This window comes from Lissotriton vulgaris, chromosome 4_1 (genome assembly GCF_964263255.1).
Source record: "Lissotriton vulgaris chromosome 4_1, aLisVul1.2, whole genome shotgun sequence".
Lineage (NCBI taxonomy): Eukaryota > Metazoa > Chordata > Amphibia > Caudata > Salamandridae > Lissotriton > Lissotriton vulgaris.
Genome location: NC_141691.1, coordinates 1,475,549,483 through 1,475,574,593, shown reverse-complemented (window position 1 = coordinate 1,475,574,593; position 25,111 = coordinate 1,475,549,483). Strand labels below are relative to the sequence as shown.

The window sequence follows — 25,111 nt, the reverse complement described above, 5'->3', positions numbered from 1 at the left end:
CTTACATCTCCGTATATTCAGCTGCAAATGTGAACCGCAGAGGACCAGGACGTTCAGAATAAATCTAGGTATAGGCCTTCCGGTAGATACTAAAAAGGAAGCCTCAAATACTTGTTGGAGAGTTGAAAATAAGGTTGCTTGTGTTTCAGTGAGCAGTGCAGTGGTTTTCAGCTACCTGGTCGTCCAAAACCTCTGAGTGCCTTAGAAGGACATTGTAATTTCCCTGCCTAAAAGTGATATAGGGAATCATAGTAATGGTTAATGATTAATGGGGGTTGGGGTGAGAGTGAGAGGCCACATTCCTGATGTAGACTGTCACTGACGTTCCATGAGCAAAAATAGTCTGATTCATAAAGATAAACAGTTTTCTGGGAGGTTTCACTGATTAGTCTAGGGAAAGCAGACTATTTAGAGTGCCTGACGAGGTCCTAGGCCATATCAAAGCCGAAGCAGCAGAGTTGCCATACCATGAAACTGTATGAGCCTCGACCGGGATTTAATTGCTTCCTATCTTCTGTGCATAAGGACAGCGCCCCAGTCTACTTCGTCCATTTCTCCCACCTCACTTTCCCATTTGCTGCGAAGAGTTCCCATGCCATTAGACATTTATTCATAAGGGTCCTGTATGTCAGTGACACTGCTCTCTCCGGTATCTGCTCCTGTAGTAGGCGGCCCTCTAGCGGTGCGTATTCAGGGAGCGCGTCTCCTGGGATCCCTTCAGCCTGCCATGCATGTCTCAGTTGGGCGTATTTCAGATATTGCCTGGGGAGGAGGCCAAACTCCGCTCTTAAGGCTGGAAATGACTTCAGCGTCCCCTTTGCTATTATGTCTCCTAGGGTCGAGATTCCGATGTCATCCCACCTTTTGAACCCTTTAAATTTATGTAGCTCTCGCAGCCACGCACAACGCCATGTGGGTGTCTGCCTGATGTGTTTCTCCTCCCAACCTATGGTCGTATTTGCTCTGTTCCAAAGCACTAATGTGAGCATCGTGCCGGCAGAAGCCTCCCCTTCCCTTTGCCTCCATACAAATAATGATTATACGGGCGGGTACCCATGACGTGCCTCTCCAATGCATACGTGGGGTGTGTAGCCGGGGCATTAAACCAGTCATTGATGACTACCAGGTGCTCTGCCCAGTAATAGGCCTCCGTGTTAGGGAGCGATATCCCCCCAACTGTACTGGTGTCTCTGTAGGGTTGCCAGTGCTACCCTAGGTTGTTTGCCAAGCCAGAGGTATGTGCGAACTTCTGAGTTGATGTCCTTGAACACCCTTCGAGGGAGAGGGTAATATTAGTTTTGAAACGCGTAGAGGAGCTTGGGCAGCGTCAACATTTTCAACATGGCTGCTCGGCCTAGAAGGGTGAGAGGTAAAAGCCGCCACCTATTCGCGTCCGCCACGGAATTCCGTAGAATTCGTCCGACATTTTTGTCGTATGAGGTGTTCCTATCTAACGTCATGAACACTCCAAGGTAGGTAAAGCCTTCCGTAGTTGTTAGCAACCTCTCCGGGAGGTTCGCCCATTGTTCTCGGGTTCTGGGGTCATATAGGACTGATTTGTGCCAGTTTATCCTATAGCACGCGTGCGCACCGTATCGCTCTAACTCGAGAAGAGCACCGGTATTGTCGTGTTGGGGTGTGTAATATATAGGAGGACATAGTCCGCGTATAGGGAAATCTTTTCTTCTGCGATATCTAGTGGCCCTAACCTAAAACCCCTAATGTCTGCATGCTGCTGAACAGCCGCCGCGAGCACCTCAATCGTCAGCGTGAAAAGCAGGGGGGACGGGGCATCCCTGCCTAGTTCCCCTCCTCACTGGGAAATCTCAGGATAGGATCCCGTTCACTTTGACCCTGGCCCTTGGGTCTGTGGAGAACAGCTGCACCCATTGCCTGAAGTTTGGGCCGAAGCCTAATCATATCATAACTCCCTCTAAGAAGGGCCAGTGAACTGCATCGAACGCTTTCTCTGTGTCTAGCGACAGGAACCAATGGGGGTCCTGTCTCCTGCTCACCTCCTGCAGCCAATTATGGGACTGTCAGATTGAATCTAGTGGCCCTTCCCGGGAGAAACCCAGTTTGGTCCAAGTGGATCAAATCTGGGATCATCCTCCGTAATCGAAGTGCCCGTACCGTCGCCAAGAGTTTCACCTCAATATTAAGTAAAGAAATAGGACGGTAGGACAAGCATTCCTCTGGCGGCTTACCGTCCTTAAATACTGGGATGATCGTGGCCTTGCGCAGGTCCGGAGGGAGTACCCCATCCTGTAGTGCCACTTCAAAGAGCCCCAGCAGGTGTCGCGCTACAAGGTCAGACGTTTTCTTTAAGAATTCTGCCGGAACCCATTCGGGCCGGGGGATTTCCCAGATCGCAATTTAGCCAGTGCCTGCGTGACTTCGTCCCGTGTGATGGGTGCCTCAAGGTCTTTGAGGTCTGTGTCCGTCAGTGTTGGGAGTTCAAGATGCTCCATGTATTTCAGGGCATCCTCTTGTGTGCCTAGCTCTCTCGCCTCATAAAATGATTGGTAATGTTTGGCAAAGACGTCTGCGATCTGGATGTCCAATCCCATTAGGTTCCCTTCGGTGTCGCGCACTTGTTCGATCCACCTGGAGTCCCTTTCCCTCCTGCTCAACCACGCCAACAGTTTGTCCGATTTGTCTCCTACGTCATACAGACGATGCAGAGTTGCCAGCGCTTGCGTTCTGGCCTCACCCGTTGCTAGCTCTCTGTATTGACTTTGAGTATCTATCAATTGACGTAGAGTACCTGTAGCGTTAGTATCCTGATATGCCCTTTCTAACTCTAATATTTTGGCTTCCAGTGCCGCGAGCTATCTCTGGACTTCCCGGGTCGCCTCTGCCAGCCTAGATTGGGCCCTGTCTCTCAGGACCGCTTTGAAAGCTTCCCATAGTACCACTTTGGACGTTACTGAGCCCTCATTTTCCGCTATGCATACTTTGACATCTGCTCTGATACCCTTCAATACTTTTGGATTTTGTAAGTCCCAGGCTGAGAGCCTCCAGGTCCCCCCTCTCTGGGTCCGTCGTCCCACCCTGACCATGAGCGGGGAGTGGTCCGATATCCCCCAGGCTTTGTATTTGGCTGAGTCATCTCTCGATATAACGTGCCTGGCAAGGAATATATAGTCTAGTCTAGAGTAGACCGTATGTGCGTTTGAAAAGAAGGAATAGGCTCTATCATCTGGGTGTAGCCACCTCCAAACATCCGTGAGCCCGATAGCGGTGACCATGTTAGAGAGGGCTGTAGGGGTCTGGTCTCTGATCCTATCTCCCGTTCTATCTAGGGTCTGGGCCATCACATCGTTAAAATCCCCCCAGTATCTGTATAGTGTCGGATGAATTAAGGAGGACCTCCGTTACTCCTGCCAGTGTAGCTGCCTGTAGTTTAGGGAGCGCGTATGACGATATGATCGTGTATTCCTTCCGTCTCCAGGTGCCCCTCACTCCCACATACGTTCCCTGTGGGTCTGCCCAAATCCGTGCCACTCAGAACGGTTGGTTTTTCCTAATCAGTATCGCCACCCCCCGTGAGCCTTTGGTAAATCCTGCATGTACCAGTACTTTGTATTGCCCTCTCGCTAAGAAATTGCAGTTGCTACCCATAAGATGTGTTTCTTGTAACAGTATGATGTCTGGGCCTACCCGTTTGATGTACGTATTTACTAGGCGCCGTTTGATCTTTCTGCCTAGACCATTCACATTCCATGTCAGCATTGAGAGCCCCTCTGGACTCTGATTCTGTTCCGTGAGTCTATCCGACATCTTGCCAAGCCCTGCTGTGGATGGTGTTCTGGCCCCTCACTAGTGGGGTGTCCTGTATTCCGGCATATGTGACCTTTCTGACATGTCTCAATCTCTCTCCCTCCCCCTCCCCCCTCCCTTCGCCCTCTCCCCATCCCCCCCTCCCATCTTGTCCCCCAACTAACCCAACCTGAGAACTTGTATAACTTCCACCCACCTCCATCCATGTAGTCCCATGTAGACACATTCACTCCCCCCCAACTTGAAACAAAGGCCACTTCCTGTCACTCCCCCACACTACCTTCCTCCCCCTGCAGTCCCATCTTTCACAAAAACTGAAAATCTAGGACTGTCTGGCGGAGAAGGTCTGTTGCCCTCCCCCGAGTTACCCCCTTCAAACCAACATTAACTATCTATATCGTAACAGTCAATAGTTAAAAGGGGGTGGTTATAACTCGCGTGCAGTCCGGTTACCAGCTAGAATCTCCAATGCCCATCTCGTCCCAAATCAAGAGTGTGAGTCCTGGGTATCGTTCTGTGTGCTCCCCATTAGCTTAGCCTTGTCCTACTCCATCTCGTGGATTGCTACTACCAAGGGATGTAAAGACGGCGCGTCTGGTTCTTCATCACCCGTGGAGTGACCCTCCATTTCTTCCTCTCCTTCGGAGCGTGCCTTCCTCTGTAAGCAGCGAAATCTGGATCCCGCCATGTCTCCTGCACCTAGTGATGCTGAGTTCTGCCTCTGTCTGCCTGTCGCATCCCATGTGGGATATGGTGTAGTTTGCAGGTGCCTGCCATTTCTCAAGCCTCTTCACCTCTGGGTCTTCGGCAGTCCCCACTGTAGTCTGCCATCGGGTGGTGTTGTTGTCGCCCTGTGCTTTTCGCCTTCCGTCCTCTGGGGTGTAGGGCGTTCCTTCAGCCATTGCCACGCATCATCCGGGTGTGTGAAAAAGTGTGTCTTTTCTTTGTAGATCACTTTTAGTTTCGCCGGAAAGAGCAACATATATTGAAGATGCAATTCTCTCAGCTTGGCCTTCACCGGATCAAACGAGCGCCTCTGTTTTTGTACTTCTTGGCTATAGTCTGGGAATATCATTATTTGGGCATTCTCAAGTCGGATCTCCCCTAGTTTCCTGGCTTCCCTCAGTAGCAGGTCTTGGTCAGCGAAGTTCAGGAATCTTGCAATGACTGGCCGCTGCCTTGCCCCCAACGGCGGTTTTGCCAGCAGCGCGTGGTGGGCCCATTCAATCAGGAAGCAATCGGAGAACTGCGTCGTCGAGAAAGTTTTCTGTATCCAAGAGTGTAGGAACGCCGCCATGTTAGACCCTTCGAGTCCTTCTCTAAAGCCCACAAAGGGAAGGTTGTTGCGGCGAGTCCTATTTTCGGCGTCATCCACCTTTCATTGTAGGTGACGGTGTGATGCCCGCAGGTCCGCCATGTCCTTCTTGAGGATAGAGATAGTCATCTGCCTCACCTACTCTCGTCTCCGCCATGATCACCCTCTCCGATAGGTTGTGAAAGTCTTGTCTTAGCAGCGTGACTTCTGAGCCCACTTCACCAATCATTACTTCTAGCGCTGCTCGGGACGCCTGTATATCGTCTCTTGAAGCTTGTATGGCTCCCATCAGGCGCTCTGTGTCCGAGCGCGGGCCCGGGGGGGGGGCAGTCCCCGCGGGGGATTGGGTTGCGGCATAGCGGTCCAGCGACTCTTGGCTTGGCACCCTGGTGGCAGTGTCCTTTTTCCCCATTCTGTGCTCCCCTAGCAGCCTGCCCTTTCGTCTGTTCTTGTAGTTACGTTTTCTATGTCCGCTGCCACAGGGGCCCACTCTCTATCCGCTGGTCTGGCACTGCTTCGTCTAGCCCTCTGTGGCTCCTGTGGTGTAGATTGCCTGTCTGGCTTTGCGGCTTGTCGGTCCCGGCTGATCCCTCCCTTCGTGGGCGGCACCCGGCCGAGGGTGTCTTATCCTCGTTTCTACTCCGTCTTCAGGCTCTAGCTTCGCTCCATTGGTCCGAGGCTTATCCCCGCTCCTAGTGGGTGGGGGGGAGGCTTGTTTGGGGGGATCGTGGGACCCCTGCAGCGTCTCTCCGGTTGTCTCCTTCGAATCTATGGGCAGTTCCCTCCGGCAGGCCGCCCGGGGGTGGTAGGCTCCTATCTCCCCTGCATGCCTCTCCCCATCTTGGTGTGGTTGTCTCCAGATGTCGTCCGCGGGGCCCCCCAACTCCGTGCGGCCGCTCCGCTTACCACTCATCTGTAGCCCCCCCCAGGAGCGACAATACCACATCTCGTGGTCTCGCTGTTAGGCCTCTCTGTGATGTTCCCTCAGGGTGTAGGCCAGGGCCTGTGTTGCACCGTCTCAGGGCCTCTAGGCCTGGCCTCAGGATCTGGGTGTTCTCAGCTCCGCGGTGCCCACGAGGCGCACCGCCGGGCTCCGATGTTCGGGCAGTCTGTACCTGTCAAAGTGCCGCCCCGCTGCTGTGTCCGGTGTGCCCACAGGATGTTTGCCTGAGATGTCTGCGTTCTCTCCCTCGGTGCACTGTCTCTGGGCCTCTAGTCCCGGCCTCAGGGTCTGGCTGTTTCCGCCTGCGCAGTGCCCCCGGGGCGCTCCGCCGGGCCCCGACCGTCTTTTTTTTTTTTCCCCGCTTTGGCGCCTCCACGCAGCCGTCACCGGCGTGGCCACAGGTTATGGGTCATGGCCGGGCCGCTCACCTTCTCTTCAGAAGTGCGCTGCTTCGGGGCTTCTGGGCCTGGCCGTAGGGACTGGCTGTTCCGGGCCGCGCAGTGCCCCCGGGGCGCAACTCCAGGCTCCGGTTGTTCGTTCCCCCCCCCCCACTTCGCCAGGGCACTGCCGCTTCTGGGTGTTGCGGTCAGGCTCCCGCAGTGCACGCTGCTCGTCTCGATCCGGGCTCTTTCTCCGCTTACTTGCGCCCCGCCGCCATCTTGGGCCTGTCTGCAGTGTTAGTGCCGGGCTCGGGCGGCCGTACTCCTGGTTCCGCTGGCAGGAAACTCTGGTGTCGGTCCCCTAGTAGTGTCTGGACCTTCCGCGATCTTTTATTCACTAAATCGGGGCTTTTCAGGCAGTATTTAACGACTGATTTAGATCAGCTCTCCGGAGCTGCGGAGATGTGCGTCTTATCCGGCCATGCTGTTGGCCACGCCCCAACCACAAAAATCATTGATTGTCAATACTGTCCATCATTCTCATTTATTTTCCAAGATTCTCATTAGAGTGCCTTGATAATGGTTAAACAGTTCCTTAGGGTGTAGGTTTTATCATTCCATATATGGCCTTCCAATCCTTCTCTCAGTGACCTGTCGTTCTATGTGGTATTGTTTACATTGATCCAAATACAGCAAACCATATCCCTCCCTCCCCAATGACTAGCAAGCTTGGGGCTTTTTCAAGGCTGAAATATTGAGATACGTTATGATGGATTTCTAGGTTCTTCTATCCCCGTGAATTCGGTGCCACACTTATAGTGATAACCTCACTCTTGTTAAAACACTGCGCACATGCCTCTTTGAAGAAACAAACTGGGGAAAATAACAGTTGTAGATGAATATGAGGAGAACATAATCAGAAGGAAGACCACAATGTGCGATGGCTCGACCTCAGCCCGCGCTTTCTCTCCTACCTGACGCTACTATATACGGATTTAACGGCGTTGGTGCGAGTGGCGGGGGTGCTTTCGCCGTCCTTCTCTATCGGGCGGGGCATGCAGCAGGGTTGCCCTTTGTCCCCCTATCTATTTGCACTGGTCAGTGAGCCCCTGGCTGCAAGGGTGCTCCTAGACGCACAGATCCAGGGATTTGAGTGGGCGCTGGGCCTGTCTGATAGGATCGCATTATATGCGGATGGTGTTCTTTTCTTTCTTACAGCTATAGACAGGACGGGGCCACGGCTGTTGCGCATAATGCAAATTTTCGGTGAAACTTCGGGACCCTATATGAATCCCCGTAAGTCCACATTATGGGTTCTTGGCGATCGGGAGTGGCTTGGAGCATGGGCTTCCTCGGTTCAGTTGGCGGAGTGGGGACTGAAATATTTAGGGGTATTCCTCTCCGATGTCCCTGCAGTCACCTGGGAGCGCAGCCTGGTTCCAGTTTGGGAACGGACCCGTGAGGATCTGAAGTCCTGGTCCCGTATACCTCTGTCTTTGTATGTCAGATCAGCGATCTTTAAGATGGTTGTGCTTCCCAGGCTCCTCTACCAACTACAGAATCATCCATATCAGATCCCGCCCGATGGTTCAGACAGATGAATGCAGCTCTGGGGCAGTTCCTGTGGGATGGAGGTAAGGTGCGGGTGGCTTTGCGCACGTGTTTCCTGTCCACCTACTGTGGGGGACTCGCGTCCTCGGATGTTCTTTCATACTACCAAGCCTCACATTTGCTGGTTCTTAACGAATAGTGGTACGGTAACAGGGGAGACCCGGCTTATGCAGTTGAGCGACAGCTCATGGGACACCATTCCCTCCACACTATATTATATTCAGTGCCGCTGCGCAGGTCGTTGCCATCGGCCACACGGGTGGTGTTTTTCATTTGGAGGCAGGTCTTGCGACGAATGGGGTGGTGGAACACCTTGACTTGGGAGACCCCCCTCTGGGGCAACGGGCATTTGCCTCAGCTGGCAACTTTACAGTGCTTCTGGGGATGGGACGCGATAGGCATTTCGGTGCTTGGGGACGTTATGAGGGGTCAGACGCTTAAATCCTTTTGAGACTTGCAGACAGAACTCCTCATGCCACAATCCCAATTCTACTGCTATCTTCAATTTTGACATGCCCTGTCCCCCTACCTGGAGGGCTTGCAGACACTGACAGAATTCAGCCCTCTAGAAGCGAAGTTCTTTATGGGTGATCTCACTGACCAGAAAATCTCTCATATTTATCAATCCCTAGCCACACATTGCTCCTCTGCGCTTCAGGGGCTTCGAAGGGCTTCGAAGGGCTTCGAAGGGCTTCAGACGAGGGAGGAGGGAGGAGGGTGAGGGAGGAGGCTTTGGCAGCCCCGCGTGGGGTGCTATAGCAATGCGGCTTCGCCTGGTTCAGTTTAAGAATTTACACAGGGTCTATTTTGCCTGAGTGCGTCTGTGGAGTGCAGGGATGATCGCCTCCCCTGTGTTCGTTGTGGTCTTGAGGAGGGTACATTTATTGACATTGTTTGGCGCTGCCCGTCCCTTGCGCGCTTTTGGGGAGGAGTATATTCCTGCCTTTCGGAGCTTCTGGGGTGGGAGCTCCCATGCACGCCGCAACTGGCCTTACTTCATGTCATGGAGGGAATAGGTGGCAATATTTACAAGCGACACCTATTGCAATTGGGCTTTACACTGGCGAAGAGATATTGCCCAGGTTTTGAAGGCACTAAGGACCCCATCGGTCGCCACATGGAAGAATGGCCTTGATTCTTGCATGGGGTTAGAACAGCCTATTTTTGTAGCTAGGGGGTGCCCACGCAAACATTACAAGATATGGAAACGGTGGGTGGATTATCAGGGCCTGTTGTTAGATTTGCCCCAGTGGCAGAGGATCAACCAGTGGACTGATAGTATTCATATCTTCAGACTATGGGGACATGGTACGGGAGGGCCCAGAGGGGTCTACCCTTTCTGCTGTATCTCTATGTGGTGCTCAGGACTGTGGCTGTGGTTCGATCAGGGGGGGTGGGGAGGGGTGCTGTTGGTATATGTTTTGATATTCTGTATAGATATTCAAAGTCACCATGATTGAATTGTTGGATTGTGCTGTTGCCTCTGGGGTACAGAACACTGCAATATATGTGCAACTTGCACAATAAAATGTGTTTACTTTTTTTTTTTTTTAAATCATGGAATGTTTTTGGGAGGTGGAAAAAATATTTTTGAGACTTCCACTACCCAAATACAACCTCTCTGCAACTAATAAGGACTCCTACATACACAGAGTTTGCTTACTGGAATGACAGTCCTGGCAATTTGGAACAGTTTCAAAAGAGCACATGTACCAAATTCTTATTTTACAGGGTATACCCAATGAAAAGTAGAAATGGGATAACACAGCAGAAAATATATATTTCCTTACGCCTCTTTCCAAAAGCGAAATATCCTTTGTTTTGTGTGTTCCCCATCTAAATTCATGTTTTTCTGCGATTGTTTTTAGGTTTCTCCTGCACAGCACATGTGCTGGGCCTGTGAAATCTGTTGTAGTTAATATAAATCTTAAAAGGGGCTTTCATCCTACCCTTACTTTTCAGTGGTTTGTGTGCTTCTCACTTACATTTTCCTCTGTTTCTATTGGATGTAACATACTATTTCCTGCTGTTCCTCTGTATATTTCTCTTATCAGTATCCCATGGTCCAAGGATTGTATTTACATCCTTGATTTGAAGCTACAGCGCTGCCTGAGTGCCATGGGCTCAGCGCTTTGTGCTGGTCTCAATAGAGACCTCATTATCCCAGTTCTGCGTGTTTTATGGGACGCCAACGCACCAATTGCAACACACACTCACCAGTCCACCTAGGGCTGAAGCAAGGACCCACTCAAGTGGCCTGTTTTATTTGCTAGCAACTGGTGAAGAACCAGCAGCCAGCACCGCATCAGAGGCCAGAGCTTGCATAGACTCCGCTTACAGCCATATCAAAGGTGCCCACAAGTGTCCACAGCCCGCAGTTGAGTGCAGAGCGGTTGGAACATGGAAAGCCTAAAGAAAGCTCAACTTCACTTTTTCACTTTATGAAGCACACATAAATTAGGTTTAATCTCTTGTTTTGTACAACATTGTAGAGCGATATATATTTTTCTTCACAGTGGGACCAGTTTGGAAGTCGGAGACAAGGCATTTCTTGGCTATTCCTTTAATTTCCATAGAACATTGTGATAAAAGTAATTAAACCCAATGCAATGCCAAACTAATTACACATTGTACATTACACACATGACAAATAACGCCTTTGGTGCCTGGAGAGCGACCACGACCCAAAGTTGTGCTCCAACTGTTGGGTCATTAACCTGATGTCTTTGCTGGAGTGGTCCTGAATACTTCTGGAGGCCTGGCAGTCACCTCTGTGCCGCTTGAGGTCCCAGTTGAAAGGGAGGTTGCGAGACTGGTTGCGGAGTCATCACCATCACTCCTCATCGAAGTCTTAGGGTAAGTCGAAGAATAAGAAGAAGGTGAAGAAGCACCGTCGCTCTTCGCCTTCTCCCCGTCCGTCGGCCAACGGGACGCGGAAGGTCGTCGTCCTTTAGCTCCACCCACGAACCCTCTGGATCGGCTCTGAGCTTCTCTCCATTCCTGGAAGCCTGAGCATCCCCAGCACAGCTTTGTGCATTTTACCAAGCTCTCCATTCCATCTTTGAGCAGCCTGACTCCGTTGGTGTGCCTTTGGGCCCAGCAGACTCGGCTGGGGGCTCTAGGCCTCGGCATCGCAGGACCCCCTGGGATCGAGGCCTGGATCCGGATCAATGCTGGTCGACCACACAACACCACGTCCTGCACAATACCTCTGCCACTTCTGACGCCAGTTGTGTTCCTGCCCGGTGTCGACCCCCGCCTCGCACTCGACTTGGACACGGAGGCAGAACGTCGTCGACTGGTTCTTATGTAACACTGTTCTACCCTGGCATTCCCTATCGCCCTGAGTGGCAGCCAGAGGAAGTTGAGGAGGACTGGGAGGGGTCGGTTGGCCCTTTGGCAGGCCACCTTGATGAGCCGGACTGGAGAGAGGAGTTTAGTGAGGCCAGTGGTCTGGATACCTTCCGAGACCTGGCATGCTTTCTCCCCCTACCACTGCCATGGAGGAGGGAGCCTCCTATAATGTGGTGCTGCGCAGGGCCGGTGAGGTCTTGGGCCTTGAGCTTCGTTTGGTGGCAATCAGGAATAGTCTCCTGACTGAGGTGCTTCAGCCAGCGGCGGCCTCTTCAGAGCCCCTGCTGCCGTTCAGTGAGGCCATCACGGACATCTTTCCAGGCACTTGGTCCAAGCCCAGCACATGGGCTCCTGTGGATAGGATAATTGCCCCACGCCATCCCCCAGCCCGGGCTACCCCATTTTCCTCTCCCAACACCCTACCCACAAGAGCTTGTTGGTCCAAGCTTCAACATCCAAAGATGCGTTCCCTTCTGCTCTCGCTGATAGGTAATCCCAAAAGCTGGACCATCTTGGGAAGATGTTTTCTTCTGCCAGCTAAAGACTGCGGTCGGTGAACACCGCATGTCTCTTGGGCTGTTACACCCACTCTGTGTGGGATTCGATTGCCAAGTGATGCCTCAGTGTCCGGAGGAGGCTCAGGTCACACTCTCCCGTGCAGTTGCAGAGTGTAGAGACGCAGCTAAGTTCGTCATCTGCTGTGGGCAGGACACTGTCGACTCGCTGGGTAGAATGATTTCTACATCAGTAGCCCTAAGGCGCTATGCCTGGCAGAGATCCACTGGCTTTTCTGGGGGTGTCCTATCGACTCTTTTGGGCATGCCCTTTGATGGCCGTTGCCTGTTTGGCGACAAGGCAGACAGTGCGCTCAAGCACTTCAAGGATTCTAGGGCTACGGCCAGATCCTTGGGCCTCTCTGCCACCTCTCGTCCTGTGCAGTCTGCCTTTCGCCTCTTTTGTGGCTACGGAAGGGGTTCCCCACCATGTTCCACCCAGGGCCACAGGCCGACGCAAGCTACCCAGCCTCTGTGTGGCCAGGGACCCACAGCCGTGGGTCTGGGGCCAGCGGGCGGGCCAGTCCACCAGTGCCCCCTCTGCAGCAGCCTCTGAGCCTTCCTAGTCCGACCTTTCAAGGCCACCAATTGCCAGTGGGCGACCGGTTCCGCCATCACCTCCCCACTGACACATTGTGTCAGAAAGGTGGGTTTTGCAGATAGTCCGAATGGGCTTTTATCTCCTCTTCAAGACTACCCCTCCCATGCCACCAACACTCCATCGCATGTTGAAGCATCACTTGGCCCTTCTCCGTCAGTAAGTTACGGCTCTCTTGGCCAAGGGAGCTATTGAGCGAGTCCCTGTCACAGAAGTAGGTCATGGTTGTTACTCTCTCTACTTCCTGGTGCCCAAGAAGGACAAAGACCTGCGTCCTATCTTGGATCTCAGGGAGGTCAACCGCTTCCCCTGGAAGGAGAAGTTCAAAACGTTGACATTAGCTCAGGTCCTGTCTGCCCTCAACCATGGAGACTAGATGGTAGCGTTGGGCTTGCCCACAGGCGTTACCTACGGTTCACGGTAGGCCACCAGCATTTTCAGTTTACCATGCTCCCCTTTGGCCTTTACTAGCACCCCTCGGGTGTTCACAAAACTGATGGCGGTTGTCGCAGCTCATCTGCGCAGATTAGGGGTTCCAGTTGTAGGAGAGTAGGGTCTGCAATCCTATGATCACCCAGATTTTTTGCTTTTGTTTCACTGGTTTACGACTTTCTCTGGCTGTGGGCCTGCTAATCAGACCCACAGCCTGGCTGTTCTCTTTCTAAATTACGATATGTACCCTAGGTGCATTTACCAATTGGTACTGGGCCACCTTATCAGACCCCGTAACGCAGGGCATAGGTGTACCCAGGGCCGCCAGGGGCTGAAGCATGTATTATGCCACCCCTGGCTGGCCTCCTAAATTTGACACAACTGGCTGCACGACAGCTGGGGCGAAGACGTGTAACCACCCTTCGCTTTAGGTATAGTAGCTCTATATCTAACCATACAATGGACACCCGAGTTCCTATCAGTCACTCCTATGGCAGGCCTTAACGATCCTGAAGGCAGAGTGCGTGGGCTCGTGTGAGCTAGGTTCAGGCCCGAGCCGAGCCCGGTTGCAGCTTGCGGAATCAAGACCCAATAGCTGTTCCATGATAACGCGTACCATGTCGGTAACTCCGGTGTCGCGTTATCAAGGCATGTCGAGTAAGGTGTCATACGAATCGGGGTGCTGCCCTCTCACCAATGCTGGCGATGAGGTTAGCATCCCACCCTTCTAGAGGGACACGACATGTACGTAACTGTGAACCCCGGTTAAAGTTAACTGAAGCCTCAGCTCCACAAAATGGATGCTGCCACCACAGACACGAGTCTGACCTCCTGCTGCTGGGAGTCCTTCCAGCGAGGAGCACTTGGACAAAGGGTTTCCTGTCGAGGGCGGTGTTCGCACCGTCCCAGACAGGGTTTGTGTATTCTGGGTAGGTAGGGCTTTGGCGAGAAGGTGACTGCGGAGTGGCACCCCGGTGCTCACTACGCATCTGCCGGTTAGAACCAGTTCCAGGGGCGACAGCCCTGGGCTGGGGAAAGTCCGGCAGGGGAGAGGGGTGTAACTACCCCCCTTCCTGGTCCCACCCTTAGGGCAGGACCTAGTCATGTACCCACCCCTTTCTTTAGAATAAAGACCGGAGCGGGGACCCTTCCAAATTAGATCATCTTTGATTCAAGAACTACTTTCTACGAAAGGACATTCAAGACTCTACTCCTTAGTCACAAGGGAGAAATCTTGAGAAGTCACCCCGCATCAGCGGGCACCAACTAAGAACTCTGCGGGTTGCTGTAAGTCCTTCCTCAAGGAATCCGACGGCCCAGCTCGACGAGAACCGGCTTCCCTGGCACCTCTGACCTCTACCCACGCATCAGCTCAGCTGTGATCTGTGGGTGCGACGAGACCTCGAGGGACCGGCCATCATCAGAACCTGCACGCTCTTAAAACCAGCACGACCATCGAGGTAACTCTCTGGTGAGTGCTCTGGGGTCCGAGAAGCCCCGACCCTGAGCCGCTCCAGCACCGAAGTGCAGTCTCCCAGCATCTCCACGATCTGCGTGGGGCCCTTCTGCTCGCTGCTCAGCACGTTGTCTGGTCACTAGCCGCTGGCTTGTGCCCTTCTGTGACGACATCCGAGAATCATCACTGCTGATCTGGTTGCTCCAGACTGGCCCTTGCTTCCATCTTTGCGAGAAGCACTCCGGACCCTCCTGGTCCACTCAAGACGCCATCTTAGGCCCACCGCGTGGCCCTGAGATCTGCCAAGGCTTGTTGCCCCATCCTGGGCCCAGCGACGCCGACAGCATCATCCTTCGTGGGACAGCTCGCACCTCCACCGTGGTCGCCGACAACGCCTCCTGGTCCGTGAGACTGCAGAGCCTAGCGTCGCCCACTCACCTGGTCGAGGTGACGGCCAACCGGTGCCTCCCTGGTACCTTCTGACTACTGGCTAGTAGTACGAACTTGGTCCCCTCTGCTTTCAGGTTTCATCAATCCCCGATCCAGGCTTGGATCTCTACGAACTATTCAGCACTGGTCGCCGGCCAGCAACTCCTTTTCTTCCGGCTCCTGGCTCGTCAGCGAAGACCCCGACGCCTGTAAGACTTGTGCAGCCGCAGCCCTCGTGGCTAGGTAACTCGGCATTTCGGTGCCTGCATAGCCTCCTTACTCTAGGGTCCTGAGTCCCTCGCTTCCGACTTGCCTTATCGGGTCCGCCCGAGACCTTAATCTTTCCGTGTCCTCGGACACTTGTTTTAATTGTGCACTTGAAGTATTGGCTAAAGAGATTTGGTTTGTGCTTAGTACCCTGTCCTCATAAAGAGTACAGGGCTGTTGTGATTCTTAATAAATATACTGTTTATTTTCATAACACTTGTGTGGTGTCCTTTCACTGGGTGTTCAAGGGGTACATGTGTGGTAAACAGCTGGCTTAACGCGCCCTCTCGAGTCTTTAGCCTTAGACTGCTCGTATCCACGCTACTAGGATAGCTGGTCTATAGGTTGACTTACAACCAAACACCATAAGGGTCGTTGGAACGATACATAGCGGTCGCTAGAATAGCGAACGTTGCATATCGGGCCAACTTCTCACATTGGTGAGCAGCGGTTGGGATTTGAGCTTGCTGTTGTTTTACCACACGTATCCTAAGAATATCTTGTTGAAAGATCGCACAAGTACTGTTAGTACATATAACTAAAAGCTTAGAATACTCTGAGTTCTACTGAACCAGCTGTTGTAGCTCCTCAAGGCTTAGCACACCTTGGCTACAACTCTTAGCAAGGGTACAGTAGGTAAACACGTAGTGTAGGTAGGTGCATCACTTACACCACACTAGAAACAGTATGTCGGACAAAGGAGGAAACTCTGGGTCTCCCCTTGTGTCAGTTGACCCTCCACAGGTCATCCCTTCAGGATATACTGTGCTGAGCTTCAAGGAGTTAAGACGACTGTGTCACTCCAGGAAGATTCAGCAGGGGTCTAACCCCACAACGTCCTTTCTGATTGGTCTCTTGGAGACTTATGATGCCAGAAGAGCTGAGAAACTTCGTAGCTCTTCTAATCCAGAAGGAGACATGCCTCCCCTCGAGGGAACCCGAGACGATCCTGACCTCATCCACCTCGCAACTGAGAACGAAGATGTGGAGGAGGATGAGGATGAGGATCTCTCTGGGGATGAGGCAGATAAGGGACAGGTAGAAGTCGTCAGACTAAGCAGGTCCAACTTAAGCAAACATGATAGCGGTACTGGGGGACCCCTGGGGCCACTATCAGGTCAGCTTAACATTGGGAATGGACGAGCCCGATCTCTGTCAAGAGACTCTGGCAGATCCCTTCAAACCAATGGCTCTCACAACTCTTCTCAGAGAGGGATGACGTCCCCTCAGAGGAGAGTGTACGAAGCTAAGGAAAGGGCAGCCAATCTAAGGATTGAAAGGGAAGAACTTGCCCTGGCCAAAGAAAAGCTTGCCTTTGCTAGAGAGCAACAGTTAAGTGGGGCAGTCCCCACTGGTGGCAGCAATGTACCTAGTAATAGGGAAAAGAGTTTCGATACGAAACACCTTGGTAAGATAGTGCCCCCCTTTAAACAAGGGGACGACATCCACAAATGGATTACTGCTTTGGAGAGGGCCTGCACTGTGCAGGGTGTTCCCCAGAGTCAGTGGGCAGCTATCTTGTGGCTCTCCTTTGAAGGAAAAGGAAGAGACAAGCTCCTCACCACAAGGGTGGAGGATGCTAACAATTACCAAATCTTGAAAAATACACTCGTTGAAGGGTTCGGCCTAACCACTGAGCAGTACAGGGTGCTGTTCAGGGATACCCAGAAAACGCAGTCTCAAGATTGGTCTGATTTTGTCGATTGTACCACTAAGGCTTTTGAGGGCTGGTTGCTGGGCAGTAAGGTTACTGATTATCAAGGATTGTATAATTTGATGATGAGAGAACAAATTTTAAACAATTGTCAGAACCAGTTGTTGCATCAGCATCTTGTCGACTCGGATCTGACCTCTCCCCAAGAATTGGGAAAGAAGGCAGACAGATGGGTTCGTACAAGAGTTAAACAGAACCAGGGCCAGAATCAAGGTGGTCAGAAGAAAGCAGACCAGAAGGGTAAAGATTCTAAAGGGGAACAAAATGACCAGAAGTCTTCGACAGGTCCCCAACAACCCAAAGAGGGTGGGGGTCAGGCTCCCCAAAAGAAGAAAGAAGGCCAATCCAAAAGATGGTGCCAGTACTGTAAAAGTAAATCTCACTGGTTTAGTGAGTGCACCAAGAAAGGAGGAGGGCAGACTCCTGCCACTGCAGCCCCTAAGGCACCTGTGCCCCCTAGTACAGTCAGCAGTGGTAGTGCGCCTCCCAAGGGTTTAGTAGGGTTAACCCTGGGTTCTGAGGGGCGTGACAACTTAGTTGGCACACTCACTCAGGCTGTCCTTGTCAGTACAGGGGACGCGGACGTATCCCCTGACGTAAGCCCCAATACTTTGGGCAAATACCGACAGACGCCTTTCATAAATGGAAAGATGGCTCAGGCCTATAGGGACACTTGTGCCAGCGTCACCATGGTGACGCCTAACTTTGTGGACCCTGGACAGATCATGCCAGGTACAGAATTCCTGGTGACCAATGCAAGCAATGTCACTACCAATCACAGTATGGCAATTGTAGCTTTCTCCTGGGGAGGGGTAACTGGCCAAAAGAAGGTTGTAGTTAGTCCAGACCTCCCAGTGGATTGTTTGTTGGGCAATGATTTGGAGTCGTCACAATGGTCAGAAGTGGAGCACCAGACTCACATGGAAATGTTAGGTTTGCCAGCACATGTGTTCGCTGTGACTAGGTCACAGGTCAGGAAATGCCCCACTGAACAGGTGCTGGATCCTGGAACAACGGACCAGACACCTCCCAAGAAAAAGAGCAGTAGGGTTAAGGCTGCGCCTTCCCCCTTGCCCCAGGTCGAGGATCAAGTCTCAGAGGAGGCTGACCTACAGGAATTGAGGGAAACTGAGCCTAGGGAATTCGAACTTGATCAAGTTGAATTCTTGGGTTCAGGGGGACCCTCAAGGGAAGACCTGGGGAAGGACCAGTTAGACTGCCCTTCTCTTGAACCCCTCAGACAGCAGGCTGCTGCTGAGGCTGCTGGGAACGCCCCAGGTACCCACAAGGTATACTGGGAAGATGGACTCCTGTACACTGAGTCAAGAGACCCCAAGCCTGGCATGACCAGGAGGCTGGTTGTACCCTTGTCTCAGCGTGGTTTCCTACTTACCTTGGCCCACGAGATTCCCTTAGCAGGTCACTTAGGCCAGACGAAAACGTGGGACAGGCTTGTCTCACACTTTCACTGGCCTCACATGAACGAAGATACCAAGGAGTTTTGCCGCTCCTGTGTCACTTGCCAAGCCAGTGGTAAGTCAGGTGGCACGACAAAGGCCCCCCTTATACCAATGCCTGTGGTGGGGGTGCCCTTTGAACGGGTGGGGATCGACATCGTCGGTCCCATGGAACCACCTACAGCATCAGGGCACAAGTTTATACTGGTGGTAGTGGATCATGCCACCAGGTATCCTGAAGCTATTCCCCTTAGGACCACTACAGCACCTGTTGTGGCAAGAGCCCTAGTTGGAGTGTTCTCCAGAGTGGGCTTCCCTAAGGAGGTCGTCTCCGACAGAGGTGCAAACTTTATGTCGAGCTACTTAACTGCTATGTGGAAGGAATGTGGTGTTAACTACAAGTTCACTACACCCTATCATCCACAATGCAATGGGCTTGTTGAGAGATTCAACAGGACCCTAAAAGGGATGATTCATGGACTACCGGAAAAGCTTCGGCGTAGATGGGACGTCCTGATCCCCTGCCTCTTGTTCGCCTACAGAGAAGTCCCGCAGAAGGGGGTTGGCTACAGCCCTTTTGAACTTTTGTACGGGCATCCTGTAAGGGGACCCCTGTGTTTGGTGAAGGAAGGATGGGAGAGACCTCTCAAAAAGCCTGCAGCCAACATAGTGGACTATGTGCTTGGCCTCCGCTCGCGGATGGCTGAATACATGGAAAAGGCATCAGAAAACCTTAAGGCCAGCCAAGAACTCCAAAAAGCTTGGCATGACCAAAAGGCTGTCTTGACTGTTTACCAGCCCGGACAGAAGGTGTGGGTGTTGGAGCCAGTGGCCCCAGCAGCACTCAAGGACAAATGGTCCGGGCCCTACACCATCCTGGAGAAAAAGGGAGAGGTCACCTACCTGGTCGACCTGGGAACTCCCCGGAGCCCCCACAGGGTGCTTCATGTCAACAGGCTAAAAGCATATGTCGACAGGAAGGACATGAGTTTGCTCATGGCCCTAGATGAAGGACAGGAAGAGGAGAGTGACCCTCTCCCCGACCTGCTCACTCAGAATCCTGACGATGGCTCGGTAGATGGTGTTGTCTTTTGTGGCAGCCTCTCCGAACATCAACAGAGCGACTGTAAACAGGTTCTTCAGTCGTTCAGACATATGTTTTCTCTAACACCCAGTCAGACCGATTGGTGCACCCATGAGGTTGACACTGGTGACAGCTTGCCCGTCAAGAGTAAAATCTACAGGCAGCCTGATCACGTTAGAGACTGCATCAAGAGTGAAGTGCAGAAAATGTTGGAGCTGGGAGTCATTGAACCCTCGGATAGCCCTTGGGCTAGTCCCGTAGTTCTAGTGCCGAAACCTCACACCCAGGGTGGTAAGAGAGAGATGAGGTTTTGCGTAGACTACCGGGGTCTCAATGCAGTCACTAAGACTGACGCCCACCCAATACCAAGGGCAGACGAGCTTATCGATAGATTGGCTTCGGCCAACTACTTAAGTACGTTTGACCTGACAGCTGGGTATTGGCAAATCAGGTTAGCTGAGGACGCCAAGCCTAAAACCGCATTTTCAACTCCTGGTGGGCATTATCAGTTCGTGGTAATGCCCTTTGGTCTGAAAAATGCACCTGCCACCTTCCAACGGTTGGTGAATCAAGTCCTTACTGGGCTGGATGACTTCTGTGCGGCGTATCTTGACGATATCGCTGTCTTTAGCTCCACCTGGGAGGATCACCTGGTCCACCTGCGGAAGACGTTAGAGGCACTGCAAGCAGCAGGTCTCACTATCAAGGCCACCAAGTGCCAGATAGGGCAGACACAGGTTGTATACCTGGGCCACCTTGTAGGTGGAGGTCAGGTTCAGCCACTGGAGAGCAAGATACAGTCAATCAGGGACTGGGCTCCTCCAACCACCCAGACTCAGGTTCGAGCGTTCTTGGGCCTGACTGGTTACTATAGGAAGTTTGTCAGGAACTATGGTTCCATTGTGACACCATTAAACGAACTGACAAGTAAGAAAATGCCAAAAAAGGTTCAGTGGACAGCGAGCTGTCAAAAAGCATTCGATGACCTAAAGCAGGCCATGTGCACGGCGCCTATCCTCAAGAGTCCGGACTACTCCAAACCATTCATTGTCCAAACAGATGCTTCTGAGTTGGGTGTGGGAGCTGTTCTTTCTCAACTGAATTTTGATGGTCAAGACCAGCCCATTGCTTTTATAAGCAGAAGGCTGACCCCTAGAGAGAAGAATTGGTCAGCTATTGAGAGGGAGGCCTTTGCTGTGGTTTGGGCCCTGAAGAAGCTGAGGCCATACTTGTTTGGCACTCACTTCAAGATTCAGACCGACCATAAGCCCCTCTTGTGGCTAAATCAGATGAAGGGTGAAAACCCCAAACTGCTTAGGTGGTCCATTTCCCTACAGGGGATGGACTTTACAGTGGAACATAGACCTGGTACTGATCATGGCAATGCCGATGGGCTCTCCAGATATTTCCACTTAGAACAAGAAGACTCACCTGGTCAAGGTTAGCTTATTGTTCCGACGTTTGGGGGGGGGTCATGTAGGAGAGTAGGGTCTGCAATCCTATGATCACCCAGATTTTTTGCTTTTGTTTCACTGGTTTACGACTTTCTCTGGCTGTGGGCCTGCTAATCAGACCCACAGCCTGGCTGTTCTCTTTCTAAATTACGATATGTACCCTAGGTGCATTTACCAATTGGTACTGGGCCACCTTATCAGACCCCGTAACGCAGGGCATAGGTGTACCCAGGGCCGCCAGGGGCTGAAGCATGTATTATGCCACCCCTGGCTGGCCTCCTAAATTTGACACAACTGGCTGCACGACAGCTGGGGCGAAGACGTGTAACCACCCTTCGCTTTAGGTATAGTAGCTCTATATCTAACCATACAATGGACACCCGAGTTCCTATCAGTCACTCCTATGGCAGGCCTTAACGATCCTGAAGGCAGAGTGCGTGGGCTCGTGTGAGCTAGGTTCAGGCCCGAGCCGAGCCCGGTTGCAGCTTGCGGAATCAAGACCCAATAGCTGTTCCATGATAACGCGTACCATATCGGTAACTCCGGTGTCGCGTTATCAAGGCATGTCGAGTAAGGTGTCATACGAATCGGGGTGCTGCCCTCTCACCAATGCTGGCGATGAGGTTAGCATCCCACCCTTCTAGAGGGACACGACATGTACGTAACTGTGAACCCCGGTTAAAGTTAACTGAAGCCTCAGCTCCACAAAATGGATGCTGCCACCACAGACACGAATCTGACCTCCTGCTGCTGGGAGTCCTTCCAGCGAGGAGCACTTGGACAAAGGGTTTCCTGTCGAGGGCGGTGTTCGCACCGTCCCAGACAGGGTTTGTGTATTCTGGGTAGGTAGGGCTTTGGCGAGAAGGTGACTGCGGAGTGGCACCCCGGTGCTCACTACGCATCTGCCGGTTAGAACCAGTTCCAGGGGCGACAGCCCTGGGCTGGGGAAAGTCCGGCAGGGGAGAGGGGTGTAACTACCCCCCTTCCTGGTCCCACCCTTAGGGCAGGACCTAGTCATGTACCCACCCCTTTCTTTAGAATAAAGACCGGAGCGGGGACCCTTCCAAATTAGATCATCTTTGATTCAAGAACTACTTTCTACGAAAGGACATTCAAGACTCTTCTCAAGATTTCTCCCTTGTGACTAAGGAGTAGTCACCCCGCATCAGCGGGCACCAACTAAGAACTCTGCGGGTTGCTGTAAGTCCTTCCTCAAGGAATCCGACGGCCCAGCTCGACGAGAACCGGCTTCCCTGGCACCTCTGACCTCTACCCACGTCATCAGCTCAGCTGTGATCTGTGGGTGCGACGAGACCTCGAGGGACCGGCCATCATCAGAACCTGCATGCTCTTAAAACCAGCACGACCATCGAGGTAACTCTCTGGTGAGTGCTCTGGGGTCCGAGAAGCCCCGACCCTGAGCCGCTCCAGCACCGAAGTGCAGTCTCCCAGCATCTCCACGATCTGCGTGGGGCCCTTCTGCTCGCTGCTCAGCACGTTGTCTGGTCACTAGCCGCTGGCTTGTGCCCTTCTGTGACGACATCCGAGAATCATCACTGCTGGTCTGGTTGCTCCAGACTGGCCCTTGCTTCCATCTTTGCGAGAAGCACTCCGGACCCTCCTGGTCCACTCAAGACGCCATCTTAGGCCCACCGCGTGGCCCTGAGATCTGCCAAGGCTTGTTGCCCCATCCTGGGCCCAGCGACGCCGACAGCATCATCCTTCGTGGGACAGCTCGCACCTCCACCGTGGTCGCCGACAACGCCTCCTGGTCCGTGAGACTGCAGAGCCTAGCGTCGCCCACTCACCTGGTCGAGGTGACGGCCAACCGGTGCCTCCCTGGTACCTTCTGACTACTGGCTAGTAGTACGAACTTGGTCCCCTCTGCTTTCAGGTTTCATCAATCCCCGATCCAGGCTTGGATCTCTACGAACTATTCAGCACTGGTCGCCGGCCAGCAACTCCTTTTCTTCCGGCTCCTGGCTCGTCAGCGAAGACCCCGACGCCTGTAAGACTTGTGCAGCCGCAGCCCTCGTGGCTAGGTAACTCGGCATTTCGGTGCCTGCATAGCCTCCTTACTCTAGGGTCCTGAGTCCCTCGCTTCCGACTTGCCTTATCGGGTCCGCCCGAGACCTTAATCTTTCCGTGTCCTCGGACACTTGTTTTAATTGTGCACTTGAAGTATTGGCTAAAGAGATTTGGTTTGTGCTTAGTACCCTGTCCTCATAAAGAGTACAGGGCTGTTGTGATTCTTAATAAATATACTGTTTATTTTCATAACACTTGTGTGGTGTCCTTTCACTGGGTGTTCAAGGGGTACATGTGTGGTAAACAGCTGGCTTAACGCGCCCTCTCGAGTCTTTAGCCTTAGACTGCTCGTATCCACGCTACTAGGATAGCTGGTCTATAGGTTGACTTACAACCAAACACCATAAGGGTCGTTGGAACGATACATAGCGGTCGCTAGAATAGCGAACGTTGCATATCGGGCCAACTTCTCACACCAGTCTTCCCATATCTCGACAACTGGCTGTTGAAGGCGAGCCTGCCCCAGGCTGTCTTCTCCCACCTCCAGACTATTTCGGACCTCCTTCATTCACAGGAGTTCACTATCAACATGCCAAAGTCGCACCTGATTCCCTCTCAGAAGCTCTTTTCCTTCGGAGCAGTTCTGGATACAGCGCAGTTTCTGGCTTATCCTCCCAAACAGCGAGTCCAGGATATTCGGGCTTTAATACCGATGTTTCAGCCTCTATCACGGGTTTCAGTGAGATTGAAATTGAGGCTGCTAGGCTTCATGGTCTCCTGCATCCTAATGGTGGACCACGCTAGTTGGCATATGCGGGCTCTGCAGTGAGACCTGAAGTTCCAGTGGGCGCAGCATCCAGGGAATCTTTTCGATGTTTCCAGATCTTGGAAGGCACTGCACACCAATTGCAGTGATGGCTGACGAACCAGGATTGGGTCAACAACAGATCCCTCTCTCTTCCCCAACCAGACTTCACAGTAGTGACGGATGTGTCTCTTCTATGATTGGGCAGCCACATAAGAGAGGCGGAGATCAGAGGCCTCTGGTCTCCGGCGGAGTCCGAGCTCCACACCAACCTTCTGGCTCTTGTCTCTGGACATAGCTGGAACATTCGGAATGTCCTTAGTGGTTCAACACATGGCAGGTTCCCTGAACGCCAGGGCGGACGAACTCAGCCGTTGGTGCATGATGGATCGCGAATGGCGTCTTCACTCGGAGGTGGTGCATGATCTCTTTCAACAGTGAGGAGAGCCCTGGTTAGATCTGTTCACCACTAAAGAGAATGCGCAATGTCAGCAGTTCTACATGTTGGAATTTCCAAGGCGGCACTCGCTTGACGATGCTTTTCGTCGCGAGTAGAATTGCAATTTTCTATACGCCTTTCCGACTATATCACCTCTACCCAGAGTGCTGAAGAAGATCAAGCGTGACCGGGCCCAAGTCATTTTTGATGCTCCGTATTGGGCATGAAGAGTCTGGTATCACGAGCTCTTGTACATGGCCATCGATCCTCCGATCAGACTGCCTCTTCGGAGGATCTTCTGTCGCAGCAACAAGGGCTAGTCCTCCACCTGAACCTGTCCAGCCTCCACTTCCTTGCATGGAGATTGAGGGGCGACAGTTGACAGCTTTTGACCTTCCTCCCGCAGTCTGTAATGTCATCTTGGCAGCCAGGCGTCCCTCCACTAAAACGGTATATGCCTGTAGATGGAATAAATGTGTTGCATGGTGCACAGCAAAGGCTATGGATCCCCTTCCTGCCCCTTTCTCAGAGGTTCTTCTCTTCATTCTTTCTTTGGGCCAGCATGGCTCTGCTCTGGGCACCCTTAAAGGCTATCTTTCGGCCATTTCAGCCTTTCTTCGCCTTCCTGGTCAGCCTTCTCTTTTCAATTCCCCTATTGTAAATTGATTTCTTAAGGGCATTACTCACCTCTTTCATCCTATTCCTTTTGAGCCAATACATCATTGTCCTCTGAGACTCTTGACCTTAAAGACTGCTTTTCTGGTTGCCGTCACCTCTGCTCACAGGGTGAGTGAGCTTCAGGCTCTCTCTTCTTAAACCCCCTTTCCTTGCTGTTCATCTGGACAAGGTTGTCCTTCGAACTAGACCTTCTTTTCTTCCCAAAGTGGTTGCCTCTTTCCACATAGAACAGACCATCACTTTGCCCACCTTCTGCCTGTCCCCGCACCCTTCCAAGGAGGAGGAGAGACTCCACCGTTAGGTTCCAAAACGTGCATTATCCTTTTATTT

General features: G+C 52.5%; 1 protein-coding gene across 1 annotated transcript in view; it reads left to right on the top strand.

The window, feature by feature from the left end:
- The window catches only part of PRKDC (protein kinase, DNA-activated, catalytic subunit), a 2,818,033-nt gene that overhangs the window by 675,864 nt on the left and 2,117,058 nt on the right, over window positions 1–25,111 (top strand). The window lies entirely within an intron of this gene.